This window comes from Engystomops pustulosus, chromosome 11 (genome assembly GCF_040894005.1).
Source record: "Engystomops pustulosus chromosome 11, aEngPut4.maternal, whole genome shotgun sequence".
NCBI lineage: Eukaryota > Metazoa > Chordata > Amphibia > Anura > Leptodactylidae > Engystomops > Engystomops pustulosus.
The window spans coordinates 42199940-42222911 of NC_092421.1; the positions used below are offsets into that span (position 1 = coordinate 42199940).

Genomic DNA, 22972 nt, shown 5'->3' on the forward strand with positions numbered 1-22972 from the left:
TTTATACTCTATCCATTTACACTATATGTAATATATATAATAATAGAGCAGAGGGTCCAGTTATGAAGAATGTTCCCCTGTAACAGGTGGTATATGTGTTAAAGGCATCATAATCTTCCAAGTCTCTTGAATAATATAGAGCACATTACAAATGAACCCAAAATATAGGATAAGATCCAAGATATGGTATACCTTCAAGACCTTTGATAATGTTAAGGGAAATTTTGTCAAAATGCTGCATCATTATGTGAAAAGGTAAAAAAAAATTACAGCACTTTGAAGGCAGGATGAAGATGTCATTTACACTCAACAAATTCAGAAGAAACATTTCAAATGCATAATGCATAGCACCCCAGTGTTCACTAAAAAGCTGACCACTTACCAAGACAAATTAAGATCCATGCGAGTGTGATAATTGCCTTCGAAAAAAAGTTAAAAACCTGTCAGAGAAAACACAACAGAATTTAGGTGAACACCCTGTCACGGGTGCTCCCGCGATCCCTGTCACGGATCGCGGGCGCATCCGTGCTCCTTCACGTGCCCCCGCTGCTGCCCGGTGTCTCTTACCTCTCCCGGCTCCTGCTCTCCCTCGGACTGCCGTGCGCGCGCGTCCCCGCCTCCTAGGGCGCGCGCGCGGCTCCGGACGAAAATTTAAAGGGCCAGCGCACCGCTAATTGGTGCACTGGCTGAACACCTCACCTTTAAGAATCTGCCTCTTCCTGTGTTCCTTGCCGGATCTTTGTGCCTCATAGCCTTAGAGAAAGCTTCCAAGCGAGTATTCCTGCGTTCCTGTGTATTCCTGCGTTCCTGTGTTTCCCTGCGTTCCTGTGTATTCCTGTGTGTTCCCGCTCTTGAGTCCTGTGTTACCTGAGTTCCTCCGTGTTGCTGTGTTCCGTGTGCCTGTGTTCCCGTTCCCACCTGCCTGGACCTCCCGTTGCTGACCCCGGACTTGGACCTGACGTTGCATCTCTGCCGCCTGCCCTGACCCTGTGCCTGGACCCGACTACGAGTTGTCATCCGCTAAGGTACCTCGACCTCGGCTGCCACCGTGGGCTAGTCACACCTGGGAACGACCTAGTGGTATCCTGCCGCAGCAAGTCCAACCCGCTTTGCGGCGGGCTCTGGTGAATACCAGGTGCCGCTAGGCTCCGGTTCCGGGTGTTGGCTAGTTACATCTCCCGCGGTGGTCCAGAGGATCCACTGATCCTAACAGTAAGATCCGGCCATGGATCCCGCCGAGGCTCCTTCTCCCAGTCAGCCTGATCTCGCCACCATCGTGATCCACCAGTCCCGGCAGATTGCAGCACAGCGGAATCAGCTTGAGCAAGTCACCGCCATGCTACAACAACTACTTGCTACCCAACATCAGCAACAGTCTCCAGAAGCTGCCGCTGCGACCCCTGCTACCCCGGCTTATCTTCCTGCTGCTGAACCCAGGCTACGCCTCTCTTTGCCCGGCAAGTATGACGGGGATCCCAAGATGTGCAGGGGCTTCATAACCCAGTGCTCCTTGCACATAGAACTGATGCCGTCGCAATTTGCCACAGAGCGGTCCAAGGTGGCATTTGTCCTCAGCCTTCTTTCCGGGAAAGCCCTGGCCTGGGCTACTCCGCTTTGGGACAGAGATGACCCGGTTGTGTCTAGCCTCACTGCGTTTCTGTCAGAGTTCCGGTCAGTTTTCGAGGAACCAGCACGAGCCTCTTCTGCGGAGTCTGCATTGTTGAACTTGCGTCAGGGCAACTCATCGGTGGGAGAGTACGCAGTTCAATTCCGCACCCTGGCTTCTGAACTTGCTTGGAATGATGCAGCCCTCATCGCTACATTTAAGAAAGGGCTCTCTGCGCAGGTCAAGGACGCACTGGCAGCTCGGGATCTTCCATCTACTCTGAGTGACCTCATCACCTTGGCCACTCGAATTGATGTTCGGTTTAAAGAGCGAGCTGAGGAACTACGCTCCGAGTATCCCCAAGGCCGTGTTAGACGCATTCCTCGCCTGGCGCCAGTCTTCCAAAGGCCGCTCCAGGTCCCGCCTGAATCTTCTGTTGAGGAACCCATGCAGGTTGACCGAACACGGCTCACTCTTCAAGAGCGTTCCAGACGACGTCAGGAGAACTTGTGCATGTATTGTGCCAGCCCACAGCACTTCGTCGGGACTTGCCCTGTACGTCCCCAGCGCCCGGGAAACGCCAGCACCTAGGCTTCTCCGGAGAAGCGTCCCTAGGTGTGAATAAAGCTTCTCCACGCTTGATTCTCCCTGTACTCCTCAGCATTGGCACCGGTACTCCGGTCCAGGTTTCCGCTTTCCTGGATTCGGGCTCCACAGCGAACTTTGTAGATGCTGCACTGGTCGCCCTGCATCACTTCCCGGTGGTTCGTCTTGAGAAGCCCTTGTCCATTGCCTCAGTCAGTGGCCAGATTCTCTCCGTGCCTATCTGGTTTCGTACTGAACCCCTGCTCCTTCAAGTTGGTGCATTGCATAAAGAGAGACTCTCCTTTTTTGTGCTGCCACAGTGCACTTCCACTCTCCTGCTGGGTCTCCCCTGGTTGCAGCATCATGCCCCTGTTCTGGACTGGTCTTCTGGGGAGATTCTCCGTTGGAGTCCGGATTGCCCCTCACGCTGCATGACGGTTCCACAGCCGCTTCCTGTCAGGACTGCTACCTTGTCTCCCAAGCCTCTGGAGGGACTTCCAGCTCCGTACCGGGACTTTGCAGACGTGTTTTCTAAAAAACAAGCCGAGATCCTTCCTCCACATCGTCCCTATGATTGCCCCATTGATCTGCTGCCTGGATCTTCTCCACCACGGGGTCGGGTGTATCCGCTCTCGGTTCCTGAGACTGCCGCTATGTCAGAATATGTTAAGGAAAATCTTCAAAGAGGTTTCATCCGCAAATCCTCCTCGCCAGCTGGCGCTGGTTTCTTTTTTGTCACTAAAAAGGATGGCTCTCTCCGCCCCTGTATAGACTATCGCGGTCTTAACAAGGTCACCGTTAAGAACCGCTATCCTCTGCCGCTTATCACGGAGCTATTTGATCGTCTGCGGGGTGCAAGAATTTTTTCCAAATTGGATCTTCGAGGGGCCTACAACCTCATCCGCATCAGGAAGGGTGACGAGTGGAAGACCGCCTTTAACACTCGTGATGGGCATTTTGAATATCTAGTTATGCCCTTCGGACTTTGTAATGCGCCAGCCGTTTTCCAGGAGTTTGTAAATGATATTTTTCGGGACTTATTGTACAGTTGTGTCGTGGTGTACCTGGACGACATCCTTGTGTATTCTGCCAATCTGGAGTCCCACCAGTCTCATGTACGGGAGGTTCTCAGCATCCTCAGGACAAACCACCTCTATGCCAAGCTGGAGAAGTGCCACTTTCATCAGAGGAGCCTTCCATTCCTCGGCTACATAATTTCTGATAGGGGTTTGCAGATGGATCCTGCCAAGTTATCTGCGGTCCTTCAGTGGCCACGCCCAGTGGGACTGCGAGCTATACAAAGATTTCTGGGCTTTGCTAATTATTATAGGCAATTTATCCCACACTTCTCATCTTTTAGTAAGCGCCGATGGTGGCGCTTACGAAAAAGGGTGCTAATCCCCGTGTCTGGCCACCAGCAGCAGAAGAAGCCTTCACGAAATTAAAAACTGCTTTTTCCTCCGCTTCAGTCCTTACCCGACCGGATACTGAAAAGCCGTTCCTGGTGGAGGTTGATGCCTCCTCCGTGGGTGCTGGGGCAGTCCTTACCCAGAAGGGTCCCAGGGGACGAACACTCACTTGTGGTTTCTTCTCCAAAACCTTCTCCTCCGCGGAGAGAAATTATTCCATTGGAGATCGGGAGCTTCTAGCCATCAAGCTGGCTTTGGAAGAGTGGCGTCATCTGCTGGAGGGAGCCCAATTTCCAGTCAGCATTTTCCCGGACCACAAAAACCTTCAGTACCTTCAGACGGCTCAGCGTTTGAATCCACGTCAAGCCCGGTGGTCCCTCTTCTTTTCTCGCTTTGACTTCCGAATCCATTTTCGCCATGCAGAGAAAAACATCAAGGCTCACGCCTTGTCCCGTGCTTCTGATGTTATGGGGGAGGACTCTGCTCCGAGGCATGTTGTTCCTCCAGAGAGACTTGTGCTTGCCGCGCCGGTGGACCTCCGGCAGCTGCCTCCCGGCAAGACTTATGTGCGACCTGGTCTCCGAAAGAGGATTCTGACCTGGGGACATTCTTCTCGTGTGGCTGGGCACCCTGGGGTGCAGCGCTCTGTGGCCTTAATTTCCCGATTCTACTGGTGGCCTGATTTGGTCAAGGACGTCCGGGATTTTGTGGGTTCCTGTGCCTCTTGTGCCCGCAACAAGCCTTCACGACTCAAGCCTGCTGGTCTTCTGTTGCCGTTACCCGTGCCTACCAGCCCATGGTCTCATGTGGCTATGGACTTTGTTACGGATTTACCGCCATCTTCTGGCAACACCGTTATCTGGGTGGTGACTGACCGCTTTTCGAAGATGTCTCACTTTGTCCCTCTACCAGGTTTGCCTTCTGCTCCACGTCTCGCCAGCCTCTTCTTCCAGCATATTTTCCGGCTTCATGGTCTCCCTCAGCACATCGTCTCGGATCGAGGAGTTCAGTTTGTGTCCAAATTCTGGAGATCTTTGTGCAACCAGTTGCAGGTGAACTTGGACTTCTCTTCTGCCTATCACCCACAGACTAACGGCCAAGTGGAGAGGGTGAATCAGACTTTAGGTTGCTATCTCCGCCATTTCGTCTCTGCCCGTCAGGACGACTGGGCATCTCTTCTACCATGGGCGGAGTTCTCTTACAATTCCCTGGACTCCACTTCTGCCGGTTCTGCTCCCTTTTTTATTAACTATGGACTGCATCCTCGGCCTCCTCTTCCGTTACCTACGTCTGCAGATGTTCCTGCTGTGGAGGACCTTGTACGTGATCTGAAAGCCATCTGGGAGCAAGTCCACACCTCATTGCTCCGAGCTACAGCCCAGACCAAGCGTCAAGCAGACAAAAGACGCCGACCATTCCCTGTTTTAGCTCCTGGTGACAAGGTTTGGCTGTCCGCCAAGTATGTTCGGCTGAAGATCCCGAGCTATAAATTGGGACCTCGGTTCTTGGGCCCATTCGAAATTCTCGGCCGCATCAACCCGGTGGCTTACAAGTTGCGTCTGCCTCCCAGCATGCGCATTCCTAATTCTTTCCATGTCTCTCTCCTTAAGCCAGTCATCTTCAACCGCTTCAACCGACAAATTACTCCTCCTCCGGTACCACAAGCTGATTCCACCGATGTCTTCGAGGTGAAAGAGATCCTGGATACTAAGACTGTGAGAGGTAGACGGTTGTTTCTGGTAGACTGGAAAGGATTTGGTCCTGAGGAGAGATCCTGGGAGCCAGAGGATAACATCCTGGACAAGAGCCTGCTCCAACGTTTTCTCAGGCCCAAGAAGAGAGGGAGGCCGAAGGGGGGGGTACTGTCACGGGTGCTCCCGCGATTCCTGTCACGGATCGCGGGCGCATCCGTGCTCCTTCACGTGCCCCCGCTGCTGCCCGGTGTCTCTTACCTCTCCCGGCTCCTGCTCTCCCTCGGACTGCCGTGCGCGCGCGTCCCCGCCTCCTAGGGCGCGCGCGCGGCTCCGGACGAAAATTTAAAGGGCCAGCGCACCGCTAATTGGTGCACTGGCTGAACACCTCACCTTTAAGAATCTGCCTCTTCCTGTGTTCCTTGCCGGATCTTTGTGCCTCATAGCCTTAGAGAAAGCTTCCAAGCGAGTATTCCTGCGTTCCTGTGTATTCCTGCGTTCCTGTGTTTCCCTGCGTTCCTGTGTATTCCTGTGTGTTCCCGCTCTTGAGTCCTGTGTTACCTGAGTTCCTCCGTGTTGCTGTGTTCCGTGTGCCTGTGTTCCCGTTCCCACCTGCCTGGACCTCCCGTTGCTGACCCAGGACTTGGACCTGACGTTGCATCTCTGCCGCCTGCCCTGACCCTGTGCCTGGACCCGACTACGAGTTGTCATCCGCTAAGGTACCTCGACCTCGGCTGCCACCGTGGGCTAGTCACACCTGGGAACGACCTAGTGGTATCCTGCCGCAGCAAGTCCAACCCGCTTTGCGGCGGGCTCTGGTGAATACCAGGTGCCGCTAGGCTCCGGTTCCGGGTGTTGGCTAGTTACATCTCCCGCGGTGGTCCAGAGGATCCACTGATCCTAACACACCCATTGATAAATTCCCTCTATATTTTTCTTTGACCTTCAGAAAACAGTGGGGCAAATATATAATTAAGCATATTCTAGCTCTTTTTTGTGTTTTTATGAGAGCCGTTTTGCATTTTATGTCTATTACAATGGTTCTGTTATTTCACGTGGACATGAGGCGTTTGAGACATTTTATTAAACTCAGTTTCAAAAAGTGTTTGCTGTACCCCTGTGGCCCTAAATTTGCAACCTTTTGAATTCACAAGATGAATCTTGAGTAAGTTATAGCCTTTCCAGAAATTTTTATTTTTTGTTTACTTTTTTTTATTGTGCCTTCTGAAAGTCATGATTTATAAATACTTGTAATAGTATGAGGTCTTTTTCTTTAATGGTTATCCCACGGGGTGGGGTCCAACCAAATGCATTGCAGTAGAATGCATTAAAGTGTAAGAAATAATATAATGATATCCAAAAGCATTCAACCTTCTTAACATCAAGAATCTGACATCTGATTTGTATTAAAAAAATATTATGACACTTTGGTTTTCTGGGCACTTGAACTACCACTAAACTGTCTAGAGAACAGATCAGTAGTTGATCAATGAGGCGTGATAGTTGTAACTCCTGCCAATTAGCAAGGTGACAAAACATTAGGGACACTTCACCGGGGTCCCAGCAATGAGACACCTTGTCAGAGGAGTGTTCTTATATTTCCAGGAGTGTACTTTTAATCAAAGTATATAGTTGATTCAAGAATATCTCAAAATTAAGAGTGGTAGACACCCATCCTTCTGAAATTCCCCTGGAGTTCCACAAACCCAAACAAGGATACTGGGACGATAAACCAATCTTTCCTTAAAACCAGAGATTCTATTGTAAAATGAATGGCATGTGGGTGAGATTTTTTTAGTAAAAGTTAGAGGCCTCTATCTCTCAGATCACAGCTAGAAAAACCCCTCTTGCTGTACACATCAAAGAAATATGTGGCATAATTCATATTTTAGCCACCTACAACAGGGACAGATTAAATAACTATGAATAGTATGGATGTCCTCATGATTAGTATGAATGCGTGCGGGGCATCATGAGAGAAAGTAGGACAAAGTTTATAGGATGTCCGTGTGGCCCGGTCATAATATGAAATTACCATGTTCCAAGCCTCCTTTGCATCATCACATACAGGTGTGCTGGGGATGTTAGAATCATACTTAGGTAGAACTTTGAAGATAGGAATTGGTCATTCTTTTGTGGATCCCTGGAGGATAGATAGATTGATCACTTACTTTTGACATCTGTTTCCCAAGGCACCAGACTTGTAACATCACATAATGTATTAAGTTCTGTGTTTATCACTTATTTTATTAAACTGTAATTTGTGCATAGTATGTATTTGTTTAATTTGTCACCCTTTTGTATCATAACCCCTTTTATCTGTAAGCACTGTCCTTTTTTATATTAAACTTCAATTTAATAAGAGCCTTCTTGTGTTCTTAACTATTCCATGACTCAGAAGGGATTCATTTAACTAGTGAGTATTATATTGTATCTAGGCATACATTATGCAAGGTGTTTCATCAGCCTTACATATATATGATCAGTGGTGGCAGCTAAATTCAGTTAGGTTCTGGAGAGCGGAGAGATGTCAAAGGGCGGTCAAGCATCTACAGTCCATGATTCTGAAACAAAGGGGTTCATTTACTAAGGGTCAGAATCGCACATTTTTGACGGGTTTCCTGAATATTTCCAATTTGCGCCTAATTGCCCTGGGATTTCGTAGTAGGCGATCGGATTGCGGCACATCGGCGCCGGTTTTCCCGAGACAGAATTGGGGGCTGTGGCCGTTGGAAAACCCGACGGATTTGGAAAAACCACGGAGTTTTAAAAAAAAAAAATTGAACAGCACTCACATACACCGGGACGAAAGAAGGTGAGCTTCGGCAGACTTCAGCGCAGCAGCGACACCTGCTGGATATTGGGCGCACGGACCTAAGTGAGTCACGGCAGAACCTGAATCCTTGTCGGAGAACGCACCGCTGGATCACGACAGGACCGGGTAAGTAAATGTGCCCCAAAGTTCTTAATTGTGTTGAATATTGATTCCCATTTTACAAAAAACTTCGTTTCAAAGGATCACCAGGAAAAAAATGTAATTTTTACTGAAGTTCAGATCAGATTCCATTTTCTCTTAATCAATTCACTCCTCACTCATTGCAGTTGTTAATGTATAAATTTCACTAAATTTATCACAGGATTAACACCAGTTATGTCAGTAATTTGTGCTAACAGAGACGTACGTTATTAACAACATATTTTAAGCCTAGCCTATTAGCCTAGCCCAATGAATCCTTGGTCCTTTTAAAAAAAACTCTTCAAAAGATGATACTTCGCCAACAAAAATAGGAATTACATTTTAGCAGAAGATCTTGTAAATCTTATTTGTTAGATCTTTTCCATTTTATTCACTTTTTTCCATGTCTTTTATTTATTTTTTTCTTCTAAGTGCTATTTATACATTCAGGACAATCTAAATGAAACACAGAGCTATTTTGCATATGCATAACACATCAAGAATGGGAGTATATTAGCATATCATATTGACTTTGTGCCTGTTAGATCTTGCTCTGCAAGTTTCATAAAAGATTTGTATTAACTGAAAGAAGACAAGTGCTTCTTGACCCAGATAAAGCACTCATTAAAACGCTGAAAAAGTAGCATGAAATATCTGAAATCATTACAATTCCAAACATAAAACGAACAGCACTTTTGGACGTTAAACATGTTCTGGATTTAAAATATGGAAATGGTTCTCCACATTGTATTTTATCCACTATATTCGACTTTTATATTCAGTTATTTGGAAAAAATAACATGTCATTCTATGTGAATGATAAGATTTTTTATATCAATAGATAATAATATAAAAAAAAACGGTCTGGTTCTTGGCGGATTTTAAATAGAATATCTGATGAACTACAACACCCTTTGACAAATTGCATATGTCATTAGGCAAATCGTTTGTTAGTTTTTTTGGTCAGTATGTAATGGCCCAATTTTATGGTACATGTGTATCATTGATACATGTGTAGTGTCCAGTGTCCAACTGCCTTTGGGCCTCATTAACTAACATCAATAAATAGATAAAAGTATTTAGTAAGTATTTAGTAAGTATTTAGTAAGCCACCAAATGTGCATCCTTTCACTTAAAAGGATGAAAGAGGCCTGTAGTTGACATCATAGGTAGACTTCAACTATGAGAGACAAAATGAGAAAACAAATCCAGAAAATCACATCGTCTGATTTTTAAAGGATTTGTTTGCAAATTATGGTGAAAAATAAGTATTTGTTCACATACAAACACTACACAGACAGGGACTCAGATCCTGCAATGTCCCCCTGTTTAAGTCAATACATATCCAGGCGGTCTGAAGTTTACTAGAAAGTATTTGGATGTAGCAGAAGAGTATTGGGAGAATGTCATATGGTCAGATGAAACCAGAGTAGTACTGTTTGGTAGAAACACAATTTGTCGTGATAAGAGGAGATTAAATGCTGAGTTGCATGCAAACTGTGAAGCATAGGCATGTCAACATCATGCTTTGGGGCTGTTTTTCTGCAAATGGACCAAAACAATTGATCTGCGACATGAAAGACTGTATAGTGAGATTTTGATTGCAACCCTCCTTCCATCAGTAAGGGCATTGAAGATGAAATATCACCATCAGGGCAATGAGGCAGTAGCTTCATAAGAAGCATTTCAAGGTTCCAGAGTGGCCTACCCAGTCTCCAGATCCTAACCCTATAGAAAACCTTTGATGGGAGTTAAAAGTCAGTGTTGACGAGCGGCAGCCCCAGAACATCACTATCTCTAGAACAGATCTGCATGGTGGATTGGGCCAATATACCAGCAACAATGTGTGCCATCCTTTTGAAGAAATGTTTGACCTCTGTCATTGCCAACAAAGGATATATAACAAAGTATTGAGATGAACTTTTGTTATCGACCAAATACTTATTTTGCACCAAATAAATTCTTTAACCCTTTAAGGACCCAGCTCTTTTACACCTTAAGGACCCAGCCCAATTTTTCAAATCTGCCATGTGTTACTTTATGAGATAACTTAAGAACACTTTTACTTACCAAGATTTTTAAATGTCATGCTCATAATACAGTTAGTTCAAACTCCCAAATTCCCCATATGTCTGCTTTATGTTGACATAATTTTTTATGTTATTTTATTAGGATGTTAGGAGTCAAACAAATCAGATTTTCACGAAAATGTAAGAATTATTTTAGAGGCTTATTCATATTTATAAGGGTTTTAAAAGTTCTATTTATTAGAAACTCCCCACAAAGTACTACATTTTTAAATTTCACCCCTTAAACTATTGAAAACAGCCCTTGTTAAATCGTATTAACCGTTTAAGCATCGAACATGAAATTAAAAAAAATGGAGGTTTTATATGTAATTTTCCAATTCTGACAGTAAAGTGTTAATTTAGCCATAAAATTTACCATATATATTGGAGTATAAGCTCAGACCCCTAATTTTAACACCAAAAACTGGGAAAAACTATTGACTCGAGTATAAGCCGAGGGTGGGAAATGCATTGGTCACAGCCCCCCCCCCCCAGTAAATAGCCAGCAAGCCCCCAGTAAATAGCCAGCAAGCCCCCAGTAGTATATAGTCAGCCAGCTCCCAGTAGTATAAAGCCACCAGCCCCCAGTAGTATACAGCCAGCCTGTCCCCTTGTAGTATACAGCCAGCCTGTCCCCATGTAGTATACAGCCAGCCTGCCCCCATGTAGTATACAGCCAGCCTGCCCCCATGTAGTATACAGCCAGCCTGCCCCCATGTAATATACAGCCAGCCTGCCCCCAATGTAGTATACAGCCAGCCTGTCCCCAATGTACTATACAGCCAGCCTGCCCCCATGTAATATACAGCCAGCCTGCCCCCATGCCATTTACAGCCTGTCAGCCCCAGTAGTATATAGCCAGCCCCCAGTAGTATATAGCCAGCCCCCAGTAGTATACAGCCAGCCCCCAGTAGTATACAGCCAGCCCCCAGTAGTATACAGCCAGCCCCTAGTAGTATACAGCCAGCCCCTAGTAGTATACAGCCAGCCCCTAGTAGTATACAGCCAGCCCCTAGTAGTATACTTAAAAAAAAATAACCCACTTAAAAAAAATAAACTTATATACTCACCCTCCAATGTCGGCGCGGCTCCCCGATGTCCTCGATGTCAACGCGTCCCGTCTTCTTTTTTCCTCATGGCTCCTCTTCTTTCTTCTCTCATGGATGCAGCCATGTTTTCTTCCAGCAGGCGCATCTATGACGCAGCCGCTGCTGAAGTCATAGAATGCACCGGCCAGGAAGAAAACATGGCCACGTCCATGAGAGAAGAAAGAAGAGGAGCCGCGGTGAAGAAAGAAGACGGGACTTGCCGACTTCGGGGACATCGGGGAGCCACGCAGACATCGGAGGGTGAGTATATAAGTTTTTTTTTTTTTTAAGTGGGTTATTTTTTTTAAGTGGGTCTTGTTAAAGACTCGTGTATAAGCCAAGGGGGACGTTTTTCAGCACATTTTTTGAGCTGAAAAACTTGGCTTATACACGAGTATATACGGTATGTTCATGCAGGATAAAATGGAAAAAACACATCTGCAGTTTCTCTTAAGTCTGGCAATATCCCACATGGTGATGTAAACTGCTTTATGAGCCCGTAGTAGAGCGCAGAAGGGAAGGAGTGCCATCATCCTTTTGGAGGACAAATTTTGCTGAAACAAATTTCAGATGCTATGTGGCTATGTTCTATGTTTTCCTAAGCCTATAGCATAGAAGAACAAAAAAAGCCCTAAAAAGTGAAAACAACACTATTTTGAGGTGCCTATACCCCATTGATTAAATTTTTATTAATTTTTTTGTCGGGAATGGAAAAAATAAAATCTCTATGATATGGTTTTATACAGCATATGGCATAGATGTCCTGTTATTTATGTTCTGTGGATATGATTATAGCACTCTCTCACTTTTATAGTTTTTTATGTTTGAATAATTTTGCTGAATAAAAACACATTTGGAGATAAAAATCTTCGCATAAAGCTTTTGCATCGCTATCTTCAAAGTAGAGAAAAATTTAGATTTTTTTGAGGAGTGAACTGCTTTAGGACTTATTTTTTGCAGAATCAGTTTTATTTTTTATTGGAACCATTGTGGTGTTAACCCCTTAACGCCAAAGCCACTTTTCTCCTTCCTGAGTGGTTATAACTTTGGAATGCTTACAGATATCCAAGTGATTTTGAAATTGCTTTCTCATGACACTTTGTACTCCATGTCATTTGAAAAATTTTGGTGAAAAGTTTGGTGAAAATTTAGAAAAATTCTCGATTTTTGAAATTCAAAATGTTCTACTTTTTCCACACATAGTCATATCAGCAAAACACTTAATGACTAACATTTACCAAATGCCTACTTTATGTGGACTTGGTTCTTTACATATCCTCTCATTTTTGTTCGATGTTATGGGGCTAGGAACATCAGGTGAGATTTTTCACTTTTTCATAGTTTGTTAAACCTTTAATTGTTTTACATGGGTTAAAACAATAATTTTTTTTTGCTAAATGAATGTGTTTTTTTTATAAAATGTACACATTCTCAATGGATAAAATAACAAAACGCTCCACAATGTTTGATACCCCATCCCTTCCGAGTATAACAATACCCCATATGTGGTGACTGCTGTATGGGCACACGCCAGGGCATTGAAGGAAAGGTGTGCCATTCAGAGCAGATTAAGCATTGTTACTTTATAAAGGCTTTTATCTTTATTTTTTGGCAATTTGGACATATAAGAACTTATTTTTTGCAAAATGAGATGCATTTTACAAATACTTCATTTTAGTGGATCTGTAGCTTATTGATGAGATTTTATTAACTCTTGTATGTACGGAGGAAAAGAAATTTGCCAATTTTGGTTTCCTTTCTGCTTGTGTTTTTTATGGGGGTCGTACACTGTACACTAAAATACTACATTATGTTTATTCTATAGATCACTATGATTATGGTGATACCTCATTTATACATTTTTACAGTTCAGGAAAAAAACTGATATAAAGAAAATCTCATTTGTTTTCCTATTGCTATCTTTTCGGAGATATAACTTTAATATTTTTTTTGGTTGACAGAAGTTTTTTTTAGGCTTATATTTTATGTTTTGAGTTGTCCTTTTCAGGGGTACCATTATGGCGCACACAACTTTTTTGATCACTTTTTAAAACATTTTTGTGCACTGATTTTATGAAAAATTTACATTTTTTCAAGTTTTATTTTTACGGGGTTCACTGAATGGGTCGAATAATGTTTTTGAGCTACTGTACAGATTATTACAGATCCAAATACCAAATCGGTGGGGTTTTTGGTGATTTTGTGTTTTTTTTTTACTTTATTAGATGTGTATAGGGAATGTTTATGTTTAGGGGACTTTAACTTTATTAAATTAATTCTGCTTATTAGAAAAACTTTATTAAGTGTTTTAAAATTTTATTTTTAATTTTTTTAACAGGTTCGCTTGAACAAGCGATGCTGCTCTGATTGTTATATGAATGATGGCTTGAACAAGCACAGTGTAATACAGATGAATTACACTGTGTTTTTTAACACGCTGCGCATGCTCAGTGTGTTACAGCCGGGTCCTGCTAGGACCCGGCTCCCAGAGAAGACCGCATAGCCCCAGGTGAGCATCGGCAAGCCTATTCTTGGGCGGATAAGGGTAGAACAGATACAGGTGCAGTAAATATATCTTTTCCTCTCTTTCTGTCTTGTCTCTCCTCTTGACTATCACTGGAGATCTTGGGTTCAAAGGTTGACAGACCCCCTAGCTCCAGTTTTTCTCAGGTCATTTGCTATAATTAATTTTTACTTCTAAAGATAAGTGGTAAATTAAACTTTTTAAATGTATTTATCAAATTTTTAGCCCCCCTAAGGTTCTTGAATCCTGGGGGGCTTGATCACTGTATTGCAGTATATGTGCCATGCTAACAGTTTGTGTTAGTGATGGGTGTTTACTGCAATATGCAACACCCTCCTTGTATGAAGAGGACTCAACCCATGAGCCCTCTACATATCCTAGGTAGTTCATGGAGATAAGTGTTCATTGTGTGGGATAAATACTCAAGGGGGATAATTATCAGGGGTTCTTCGACATGTCAGACAGTACTTACGATTATTTTCCCCAATTCCACACCTTTACACCAGGTTGTGAAGAGGCCAGGAATGAGGCGGCACAGGGCTTTTATGTCCCCACACCTGCGCATTCACTGCAGCCTACAAATTTTGTGTAGGGCATGGTGTGGAGATTAACACTGTGCAGCTCCCCCCGGATACATCAAAAGGCCAGAGCCTCTTGTTGTATCCATCTGCGATGGATGCCTGGTGGGGCTAACAAATGCCAGAAAACTAGCACTGGCATATGATAAATAACCCCCAATAACTATTTTTAGTCGCACAATTGGCACTTACAGATCATGGATATTAACAATTCATAGTTGGCCTGTGACACAGGGACATGCAAGTTGTAAAATCAAGGCAAAATGTAAAATCAGTGTGTAAAAATGAATACAACCTTACTGCTTTCATGGGAATGTGTGTGACAGGCATCTAAAATCTGAGGATTGATTAGTTTTCTGGTCTGGAGCATTCAGATGTATTAGCACAAGATCGAAATACTAAAGCCATAATCTTAGAGTCAACTATTTCTGTTCATCCATATGGGTCATCAAAATGTCCACTTCTGTCAAACTCCATACTGCACATTCATCAAGTTAATAGATGAAGGGGCAGTTCCAAGTAGTTCGAATCACCCATATTTCATTCATACCACATATTATTCAGATAAATAACAGTTTTCTTGATGGGATAATCTTTAAAGAAAACACATTTTTCTAAAGAATTTTACGTCGAGTATGTGACATTAACAAGAAACGTAAAAACTAGAGATGAGCGAACATGCTCGTCCGAGCTTGATGCTCGGTCGAGCATTAGGGTACTCGAAACTGCTCGTTGCTCGGACGAATACTTCGCCCGCTCGAGAAAATGGCAGCTCCCGCCGTTTTGCTTTTTGGCGGCCAGAAACAGAGCCAATCACAAGCCAGGAGACTCTGCACTCCACCCAGCATGACGTGGTACCCTTACACGTCGATAGCAGTGGTTGGCTGGCCAGATCAGGTGACCCTGGGATAGACTAGCCGCTGCCCGCGCTGCTCGGATCATTCTGTGTCTGGATGCCGCTAGGGAGAGAGCTGCTGCTGGTCAGGGAAAGCGTTAGGGTGTTCTATTAGCTTACTGTTAGGCAGGAGTGATTCTCAAAGAACCCAACAGCCCTTCTTAGGGCTACAATAACGTTCTACTTTTTTTATTTTAATTTGCATCTAGTACCATTTTGTGAGGAATTAGCAGGGGGACTTGCTACCGTTGTGTTTAGCTCTTAGTGGCACACATATCCATAGCAAAGACCGAAGTGGGAAAATTTAGTAGGGGTTGGATTTCAATTAGGCACTAACTCAGTGTCATCTCATCTGGCATAGTAGTGTGCTTTGATACTTGGCTAGAAAATAGCCATAGGAGAATACAAAGAGCTTACTTACGCATACAGTAGCGTTCTATATATTTGATTTCTGGTTGATCTGCTGGTGGCTGTACTTTCTGCAGTGCATGTACTAGCCAATTCTGAGCAATTTGTAGTGAGACTTGCGACCGCTGTGTTCTGCGCTTAGTGACGCACATATCCATAGCAAAGACCGAAGTGGGAAAATTTAGTAGGGGTTGGATTTCAATTAGGCACTAACTCAGTGTCATCTCATCTGGCATAGTAGTGTGCTTTGATACTTGGCTAGAAAATAGCCATAGGAGAATACAAAGAGCTTACTTACGCATACAGTAGCGTTCTATATATTTGATTTCTGGTTGATCTGCTGGTGGCTGTACTTTCTGCAGTGCATGTACTAGCCAATTCTGAGCAATTTGTAGTGAGACTTGCGACCGCTGTGTTCTGCGCTTAGTGACGCACATATCCATAGCAAAGACCGAAGTGGGAAAATTTAGTAGGGGTTGGATTTCAATTAGGCACTAACTCAGTGTCATCTCATCTGGCATAGTAGTGTGCTTTGATACTTGGCTAGAAAATAGCCATAGGAGAATACAAAGAGCTTACTTACGCATACAGTAGCGTTCTATATATTTGATTTCTGGTTGATCTGCTGGTGGCTGTACTTTCTGCAGTGCATGTACTAGCCAATTCTGAGCAATTTGTAGTGAGACTTGCGACCGCTGTGTTCTGCGCTTAGTGACGCACATATCCATAGCAAAGACCGAAGTGGGAAAATTTAGTAGGGGTTGGATTTCAATTAGGCACTAACTCAGTGTCATCTCATCTGGCATAGTAGTGTGCTTTGATACTTGGCTAGAAAATAGCCATAGCAATAGGATAGCATTGTTTGGTTTTAAAAACTCAAAAAAAAACAAAAAACAAAAAAAAAAAAAAAAAACACAAAAAAACCCAAAAAAAAGTAAAAAAAAAAATAAAGTTATAACTCTCATTTTAAAAATGTTTAACCCGAGGGCTAGGGGTAGAGGACGAGGGCGGGGACGTGGGCGTCCAACTACTGCAGGGGTCAGAGGCCGTGGTCCTGGGCGGGGTGAGACACCACCTGCTGATGAGGGAGCAGGGGAACGCCGCAGAGCTACACTCCCTAGGTTCATGTCTGAAGTTACTGGGACTCGTGGTAGAGCACTGTTGAGGCCAGAACAGTGCGAACAGGTGATGTCGTGGATTGCTGACAATGCTTCGAGCAATTTGTCCACCACCAGTCAGTCTTCCACGCAGTCCACCCATGTCACCGAAATCGCCACTCCTCCAGCTCCTGCACCTCAGCCTCCTCCCCCCCAGTCTGCCCCCTCCCAGGAAAATTTGGCATTTGAACCGGCATACTCTGAGGAACTGTTTTCTGGACCCTTCCCACAGTCACAAACCACTTGTCCGGTTGCTGCTGAGCAATTTTCCGATGCCCAGGTTTTCCAACAGTCACAGTCTGTGGGTGATGATGACCTTCTTGACGTAGTGGAAGTGTGTAAAGAGGTGTCCGACGATGAGGAGACACGGTTGTCAGACAGTGGGGAAGTTGTTGTCAGGGCAGGAAGTCCGAGGGGGGAGCAGACTGAGGGATCGGAGGATGATGAGGTGACAGACCCAAGCTGGGTTGAGAGGCCGGGTGAACACAGTGCTTCTGAGACGGAGGAGAGTCCTCGACCAGAACAGGTTGGAAGAGGCAGTGGTGGGGCCAGACGGAGAGGCAGGGCCAGAGCTGGTGCATCAGCGCCAAATGTGTCAACTAGTGAAGCTCCCGTGGCGAGGGCTCCTGCGGCGAGGGCTAGATCTTCAGAAGTCTGGAGGTTCTTTAAGGAAACACCGGATGACCGACGGACTGTGGTGTGCAACATTTGCCAAACCAGGCTCAGCAGGGGTTCCACCACTACTAGCTTAACTACCACCAGTATGCGCAGGCATATGAATGCTAAACACCCCACTCAGTGGCAACAAGCCCGTTCACCTCCGGCCGTGCACACCACTGCTCCTTCCCCTGTGTCAGCTGCTAGTCAGCCCCCTGCCCAGGACCCTGCCACAAAAACCCCATCGTCGCCTCCACGATCCTCCACAGCATCCACCAGCGTTCAGCTCTCCATACCCCAGACGCTGGAGCGGAAACGCAAATATAGTGCAACCCACCCGCACGCCCAAGCCCTTAATGTGCACATCTCCAGATTGCTTAGCCTGGAGATGCTGCCCTATAGGCTAGTAGAGACCGAGGCCTTTCGCAACCTCATGGCGGCGGCCGCCCCTCGGTATTCGGTCCCCAGCCGCCACTACTTTTCCCGATGTGCCGTCCCAGCCCTGCACCAGCACGTGTCAGACAACATCATCCGTGCCCTGACCAACGCCGTTTCTGACAAGGTCCACCTGACCACGGACACGTGGACGAGTGCTGCCGGGCAGGGCCACTATATATCGCTGACGGCACATTGGGTTAACTTGGTGGAGGCTGGGACCGAGTCTGACACTGGGGCTGCTCATATACTGCCGACGCCGAGGATTGCGGGGCCTACCTCGGTCCAGGTGTTTCAGGCCTACTATGCCTCCTCCTCCTCCCACCCCTCCTCCACCTCCTCCTCCGAACTACCATCCGTGGGCACGGCGCCATCAGTCGGTAGCTCTAGGCACAGCAGCAGTGCCGTCGCTAAGCGACAGCAGGCGGTGCTCAAACTGCTGAGCCTAGGCGACAAAAGGCACACCGCCCAAGAGCTATTACAGGGCATCACGGCGCAGACTGATCTGTGGCTGGCACCGCTGAACCTCAAGCCGGGAATGGTTGTGTGTGACAACGGCCGTAACCTGGTGGCGGCTCTGCAACTCGGCAGACTGACACATGTGCCATGCCTGGCCCATGTGTTAAATCTGATAGTTCAGCGTTTCCTCAAGACATACCCCAATCTGTCTGATTTGCTCACGAAGGTGCGCCGCATCTGTGCGCATTTCAGGAAGTCCAGCCCAGATGCTGCCACTCTCAGGGCAGCGCAGCGCCGCCTCCAACTGCCCGCTCACCGACTGTTGTGCGACGTGCCCACGAGGTGGAATTCAACACTGACCATGTTATCCAGAGTTTACCAGCAGCGCAGAGCGATTGTAGACTGCCAGATGTCAACTTCCACCAGAACTGGTAGTCAGGTCAGTCAGCTTCCTCAAGTCTACAATGAGGAGTGGACGTGGATGTCTGATATCTGTCAGGTGCTGAGTAACTTTGAGGAGTCAACACAGATGGTCAGTGGCGATGCCGCCATCATCAGCCTCACCATCCCGCTGCTTGGCCTGTTGAAAAACTCTCTGGTCAGCATGAAGTCGGAAGCTTTGCGCTCGTCACAAGAGACAGGGGAAGAATATTCCCTTGTTGATAGCCAAAGCACCCTCAGGTCTGTTTCTCAGCGCATATCGGAGGAGGTGGAGGTGGAGGAGGATGAGGAGGAAGAGGAGGAGAATGTTGGTGAGACACAAGAGGGGACCATTGTTGAGTCCTTTACTGTTCAGCGTGTATGGGCAGAAGAAGAGGAGTTGGAGGAGTTGGAGGAGGAGGAAATGGACAGTCAGGCCAGTGAGGGGAGTGAATTCTTACGCGTTGGTACTCTGGCGCATATGGCAGATTTCATGCTAGGCTGCCTATCCCGTGACCCTCGCGTTCAAAGAATTTATTCCAGCACCGATTACTGGGTGTTCACTCTCCTGGACCCACGGTACAAGCAAAATCTTTCCACTCTCATCCCTGCAGAGGAAAGGAGTGTGAGAATGCATGAATACCAGCAGGCCCTGGTGCACAAGCTGAAACAGTATTTCCCTTCTGACAGCGCTAGCGGCAGAGTGCGTAGTTCTGCGGGACAAGTAGCGAGGGAGAGTAGGCGAGCAGGCAGCTTGTCCAGCACTGGCAAGGGTACGCTTTACAAGGCTTTTGCCAGCTTTATGTCACCCCAGCAAGACACTGTCACCTGTCCCCAGTCTCGGCAGAGTAGGGCTGATCTTTACAGAAAGATGGTGAGGGAGTACGTAGCTGACCATACCATCGTCCTAAATGATCACACAGCTCCCTACAACTACTGGGTTTCAAAGCTGGACATGTGGCACGAACTGGCGCTGTACGCCTTGGAGGTTCTTGCCTGCCCTGCCGCTAGCGTCTTGTCCGAGCGGGTTTTCAGTGCAGCTGGTGGCATCATCACCGATAAGCGTACACGCCTGTCGACTGACAGCGCTGACAGGCTGACGCTTATTAAAATGAATAAAGGCTGGATTTCTCAGAATTTCCAATCTCCACCAGGTGAAGGAAGCTCAACCTGAATAATTGATCCACTCCTCCTTCTCCTCCTCTTTGTACAGTAAAGCAGAGGAAAATGGCTATTTTTTGACAGGGCCCACTGGCTCTTGCTATAGTACTTCATGCATTTAATTTTTCTGGAGGGCCACCTACTCGGTCCTCTGTTTGAAACAATTTTTGTGAGTGCCACATACAGGCACTCAATCTATTCCATTTTACTGCAGGGCCACCTACCTGCTCCTCTGGTTTGAAACATTTTTGGGACTGCCACATACAGGCACTCAATCTATTCCATTTTACTGGAGGGCCACCTACCTGCTCCTCTGGTTTGAAAAATTTTTGGGACTGCCACATACAGGCACTCAATCTATTCCATTTTACTGCAGGGCCACCTACCTGCTCCTCTGGTTTGAAACATTTTTGGGACTGCCACATACAGGCACTCAATCTATTCCATTTTACTGGAGGGCCACCTACCTGCTCCTCTGGTTTGAAAAATGTTTGGGACTGCCACATACAGGCACTATCCAAATTAAATTGTCTCCATAGCAGCCTCCACACGTTGTCTCCATTGCTACCTCCAAAAGTCGTCCATATAGCTGCCTCCATACATCGTCCCTTTATCAAACGAGGTGTGTCAGGCAGAAATTTGGGTTGTTTTCATGGATTCCACATCAAAGTTGTTAACTTTGTCGCCACCCTGCTGTGTTATCCACAAAATATACTGGCAAACTTTTACCATTTAGGGATATTATTTCAGCGCTTCTTGCGCATCTGTTTACATTCCCCTCACCCGGCATATCCTAAACTTATAAGAACGCTACTACACTTGATCTTATACAAAAGGTTCTTAGAAGTGCTGTTTGGGGAGTAGCCTAGAGACAGGGGCTTGAATTGGCGAAAGCTCGCCTGGCAGCGGAGCGCCAGCTCCATGCGCATCATGCGCTTCTTGCGCATCTGTTTACATTCCCCTCACCCGGCATATCCTAAACTTATAAGAACGCTACTACACTTGATCTTATACAAAAGGTTCTTAGAAGTGCTGTTTGGGGAGTAGCCTAGAGACAGGGGCTTGAATTGGCGAAAGCTCGCCTGGCAGCGGAGCGCCAGCTCCATGCGCATCATGCGCTTCTTGCGCATCTGTTTACATTCCCCTCACCCGGCATATCCTAAACTTATAAGAACGCTACTACACTTGATCTTATACAAAAGGTTCTTAGAAGTGCTGTTTGGGGAGTAGCCTAGAGACAGGGGCTTGAATTGGCGAAAGCTCGTCTGGCAGCGGAGCGCCAGCTCCATGCGCATCATGCGCTTCTTGCGCATCTGTTTACATTCCCCTCACCCGGCATATCCCAAACTTATAAGAACGCTACTACACTTAACTTGGTGCAGGCTGGGACCGAGTCTGACCCTGGGGCTGGTCATATACTGCCGACGCAGAGAATTGCGGGGCCTACCTCGGTCCAGGTCTCAAAGGCCTACTATACCTCCTCCCACCCCTCCTCCACCTCCTCCTCCTCCGAATTACCATCCGTGGGCATGGCGCCATCAGTCGGTAGCTCTAGGCACAGCAGCAGTGCCGTCGCTAAGCGACAGCAGGCGGTGCTGAAACTGCTGAGCCTAGGCGATAAAAGGCACACCGCCCAAGAGCTATTACAGGGCATTCCACATCAAAGTTGTTAACTTTGTCGCCACCCTGCTGTGTAATCCACAAAATATACTTGCAAACTTTTACCATTTAGGGATATTATTTCAGCGCTTCTTGCGCATCTGTTTACATTCCCCTCACCCGCCATATCCTAAACTTATAAGAACGCTACTACACTTGATCTTATACAAAAGGTTCTTAGAAGTGCTGTTTGGGGAGTAGCCTAGAGACAGGGGCTTGGATTGGCAAAAGCTCGCCTGGCTGCAGAGCGCCAGCTCCATCCCAAGATCCAACTAACATAGTTGCAGCACCTTTAATCTACTACTAGTTCACTGCCTCCATAATAATAATAATAATAATCTTTATTTATATAGCGTCATCATATTCTGTAGCGCTTTACAAATCATAGGAAACAAATACAAATGTAATGTAACAGAGCACAACATTTGTATGGAACAACAGGAGTGAGGTCCCTGCTCGCCAGAGCTTACGGTTTATGAAGATGATGGGGTAACACGAGGTAAAAGAATATTTAATGGTCAAGCCATTCTTCTTAGGGAATAGAAAAAAATATAATAAATGGAATTGCTGTCGCTTGAACCACTCAGCCGTCATCTTATATACCAGGTCCAGGGTGAATGGGACTGCAGAGAAGTCTGGTGCCTGTTGGTTGCTGGATAACAGATGGGAGGACGACACAGGACGGGTTAGTAGAAGAGTTAAAACTTCATGCAGTTAATGAGTGTTATAGGCTTGCCTAAAGAAATGGGTTTTAAGAGCACGTTTGAAACTTTGGAGGTTAGGTATTAGTCTGATAGTCCAGGGCAGAGCATTCCATAGAATTGGTGCAGCTCTAGAGAAGTCTTGGAGACGCGAGTGGGAGGTCCGCACTAGGGTAGAGGTTAATCTAAGATCACTGGCGGATCTAAGAGCACGGGTTGGGCGATAGACTGAGATAAGAGAGGAGAGGTAGGGGGGTGCAGCATTATACAGAGCTTTATGGATGAGGGTTATTATTATTTTAAACTGTATTCGAAAGGAGACTGGCAGCCAGTGCAGCGACTGGCATGAACTGTAAGCATACATGGTCCCCTTATCAAACGAGCTGTGTCAGGCAGAATTTTGGGTTGTTTTCATGGCTTCCATGTTAACTTTGTCGCCACCCTGCTGTGTAATCCACAAAATATACTGGCAAACTTTTATCATGTACCGATATTATTTGAGCGCTTCTTGCTC

At 46.1% G+C, this 22972-nt stretch overlaps 1 long non-coding RNA gene across 2 annotated transcripts in view; it reads right to left on the reverse strand.

Moving 5' to 3' along the window:
- Positions 1 to 22972, reverse strand: part of LOC140106410 (uncharacterized) — a 273463-nt gene that overhangs the window by 179326 nt on the left and 71165 nt on the right. For both annotated transcript variants that reach the window (XR_011850782.1, XR_011850783.1), the window contains exon 2: positions 383 to 440. This is a non-coding gene — a long non-coding RNA (uncharacterized lncRNA). The remainder of the gene's footprint in view (positions 1 to 382; positions 441 to 22972) is intronic.